This window comes from Pinus tabuliformis, chromosome 9, assembly GCF_031772625.1.
Source record: "Pinus tabuliformis cultivar Carrire ecotype Pingquan chromosome 9, CPIR1, whole genome shotgun sequence".
Classification (NCBI taxonomy): Eukaryota; Viridiplantae; Streptophyta; class Pinopsida; order Pinales; family Pinaceae; genus Pinus; species Pinus tabuliformis.
The window spans coordinates 1,625,353,029-1,625,357,291 of NC_142307.1; positions in this window are offsets into that span (position 1 = coordinate 1,625,353,029).

Consider the following 4,263-nt stretch of genomic DNA (forward strand, 5'->3'; position numbering starts at 1 on the left):
AAGAAATTGCCTTCACTAAGTGGGCCCGCAGGCTATTTTTGGCGCAAAGTCTATTTTTAGACTATGTCTATTTTTAGACATACAGATCATGGTCTATGAGTTCCAGGACGCTATTTGTGGATGATTGGTCATGTTGGTAAAAAATATATGGACTTCTATTTTTAGACATATGGGCGGTTTCTATTTTTAGATTACTAGGCTAAAAATAGAACAATCAAATATTATTGTCTCGTAATAATATTTGGACTATAAACATTATCTTATCCTCTTGGAGAACTTCAGTTTGAGCTACAGGTGTGGCACATGCAGCTGTCAGAAGGACATACGCTTTTCTTGTGGGTCAGTTGAGCTATTGCATGCAAGACTTCAGTTAGGACTCATGTGGTTGAGTTTGGTGGAGTTGATTGTGGAGTTGATGGAGTTGTGTTCAGTTTGACTTGGTTGAACTAGTTGTATTTTAGTATAACTAAAGAATACTCTAGTGATGAGCTGTGTGAATTAATTATTAATTAATTCACTAATTATTAACTCATAAAGAAACTGAAGAATACATCAGTTAACTCAGTGCATGTACAGTTCAGTGGAGACAAGTGTTAGAGGTTGAGATTGCTATCAGTTGTGACTATAGTTGTGCATGAGATTTGCACATGCATGGATGGAGATTGCCCATGAGGCTTGCATAGTATAACCAAAGGAATTCGATTTCACAGGGTGATTGATTCCCTTGCAGGATTGCGCAGTGGAGGTAGGCAAAGCAGTGGAGGAGATTTGAGCTGTGATTGATCAGATCTGAGCTAGTTTTGTGTGTAATAAGTGGAGATAGTACTGATTACTTGTGAGGAGTATTGTACTATGTATTGTTACATGTTATCTATCATTGTAATATATAGATAGTGTGGGGTTTTCAGCTGTATGCTTTCCCCGGGTTACATATTGTGTTAATGTGCGCATGCGATTGATGTTGCATTGTTTTTAATGCTGCTAAATTAATGATCAACGTAGAGGAGGTTATGTATTGTGCATGTATTCCACAATAGTGTATAATTGGGATAATCTCTGTGAATAAGTGTTTATTATTCAAAATCTCTACATGGTATTAGAGTTGTTGATCATCAAATCTATTATTCAGAAAGTGTTTACATTTTATTTCTTCAGGCAGAGTCTGTAATCGGGCCAGGTAGCCTCTGGATTCATCCTTCCTTTGGAAGGTGAGATATCTGGTAAAAGCCCATACATAAAATATTTGTATGAGAAATACTTTGTTCTCACAAATTATAGATTAGAGGCGGTTGAGTTTTGAGCTGGTGGAATTCGAATTTACAACAGTGTTTTCTTGGTGTCAACGTGGAAATGTCTTTCAACGGATTGCGATTGGAGTATGCTCTTGAGGGCAGCTCAAACTATATTGCATGGAAGGACAGGATGGAGGCAGTGTTAGATGATAATGGGCTAAAGGACTTCATAGAGGTTGAGGTCCCAAAGCCTACTGATGCTACCGAAGCTGAGGTTTGGCAAAAGAAGACAGCAAAGTGTCGAAGGATTCTGTTGGAGGGCGTGAAGGATCACATTGTGTCTAGCCTGCATGGAAAGGATTCTCCATACTTGATGTGGAAAGTGTTGACAGATCTATTCCAAAGCAAGAGCGATCAGAGGAAGCTGGTGCTCAAGGATAAACTCAAAAACATTAAATGCGAGAAGGGAGACAGTATGCCCAAGTGTCTCACGAAGTTCACTCAATGCAGGGATGAGTTGGGAAGTGTGGGGGTGACTGTCGATGATGAGGACTTGGTGAGCTTGGCTCTCCTTGGTCTTTCGAAGAGTTGGCATTCCTATCAGGACTCTTTCAATGGTTGGGAGAAATTTCCAGGATGGGAGAGACTTTGCTAAGATCTTGTGCAGGAGGAGATTAGGTGGAATACCAGGGACGGATCTTCATCAAAGGGACCTGATGAAGAAAATTGCACTTTGGCTGCCAAAGTAAAGAAGGGGAAGAATAAGAAAGATTCTCATTCTGGTGCAAAAGGCAAGAATCAGGACATGTCCAAGGTGAAGTGCTTTCACTGTCACCAGCATGGACACTATGCCACTAATTGTCCGCAGAAGAAGAAGAACGAGCAAGTTGCTGGATCTACAGCATGAGAGGCTCTAGCCTCGTAGTTTGAGCTTGATTTTTCATTGATCGCATGCTTGGTATCAAGTGTGATGGGATCGGTTGGTTCTTGGACAGTGGTGCATCTTTTCACATGATAGGAGTTCAAGATTTGTTTTCTGATTTGGAGGAGAAAGATATTGGAGTGCACATCGAGATGGGTGATGATGGTAGATATAGTGCAACCGGTATCGGTACCATTTCCTTTTAGAGGGAGTCTGGTAAACCCTTCGTATGGAAGGAAGTGATGCATGTTCCAGGATTGAAGAAGAATCTTATCTCTATGGCGATGTTAGAAGACAAGGGATATGATATTTTTTTCAGCGAGGGAAAGGCTTTCCTGCTCAGTAAGACAACTGGAGAAACCCGGAAGATAGGGGTTCGAGTGAGGAACCTTTATCAGTTGCATGTAGATGGCTGCGCAGCAATGGCATGCAAGGTAGAAGGATTGGTGAGCTGGGATGATGGCGAGCTGTGGCACAAGAGATTGGGTCACCTTCACCATGGAGCCTTGAAGATACTGCAGCAGATCACTACAGGGCTTCCTAAGGGCACTCTTGCGCAGTCAGATCAGTGAAAGGGGTGTACTTTGGGAAAGTTTGTGAAAGCCACCTTTCACGAGAAGGATAGTCGCGCCACGAAGATCCTTGAGAGAATTCACATAGACATGTGTGGACCTTTCTCAGTAGCTTCGATAGCAAAACACAGGTATTATGTGATCATTGTTGATGATTTCTCTCGAAAGTGCTGGATCTTCTTCATGGAGAAGAAGAGCGAGACATACTCAAAGTTCTGTGAGTTCAAAGAACTGGTCGAGAAGGAGTTGGGGAAGAAGGTGAAGGCTCTTAGGAGCGACAATGGTGGTGAATACATCTCTGGTGAGTTCAAGGATTTCTGTAGCGCAGAAGGGATTCGAAGAGAGCTCATAGCTCCCCATAACCCACAGTAGAACGGGGTTGCTGAGCAGAAGAATAGAACGATCGTGGGTGCTGCACGGGTGATGTTGCATGATCAGGGCCTACCCCTTCACTTGTGGGCAGAAGCATGCAATACTGCAGTACATGTGCAGAACCGTTGTCCTCACAGGATACTTGGCATGAGTACACTCGAGGAGGCTGATTCTAGTAAGAGGCCTGATATTTCTCATTTGAGGATTTTTGGTGATAACATTTACATGCATGTGACGAAGGATGCCAGGAAGAAGTTGGAGCCGACTGCGGAGGTTGGGATATTTGTGGGGTACACTGATATGCCCCACAACTATCTTGTGTATTTGCCAGACAGTGGCAAGACTGTTGTGCAACGGGTTATAAAATTTCAGGAGGAGAAAGCCATGAAGTGTTCGCTTAAGAGGGAGCCACACTTGCATGCAGATGAGGAGCTATTAGTTCCTTTGGATGAGCTTCAGGACGTGGATCAGCCACAGGACGAATTTCATGGAGTGGAAGAGACCACTCATGCAGTGCCAAACATCAGAGGGCGAAAGCACTTGACAGAAGTTGAGCGACTGGCTCAAGATGCAGAGAAGGTTGTGGGACCACCTATAGCCCAACATAGACAGAGACAGTCACCTGATCGGTACACTGGATACATGGCGCTTGTGAGCAAATGTGTTGTGACTGAGCCATCCTCTTTTGAGGAAGCTGTGGAGGATCCCGCATGGGTAGATGCTATGGTGGAAGAGTATGATTCGATTGTCAGAAACAGTGCATGAGAGATTGTCCCAAGACTGGAAGGGAAATCAGTGGTGGGTTCGAGATGGATTTACAAAGTTAAGCAGGCAGCTGATGGGAGTGTGGAGAAGTACAAGGCAAGATTTGGTGCCCAAGGCTTTTCATAGACACAGGGGATCGATTATGAGGAGACCTTTGCACCTGTCGCAAGGTATTCTTCCATATGGACAATTCTTGCTCTCTCAGCGCAGATGGTGTGGCACATTCATTAGATGGATGTGAAGACTGTGTTCCTCAATGGAGTCATTGAGGAGGAAGTGTACATAGAGCAGCCCGAAGGTTTTGAGATCTTCAGCAGCAAGTCGCATGTGTGCAGGCTCAAGAGAGCGCTATATGGGTTGAAACAAGCACCACATGCTTGGTACACACGGATAGACAGTT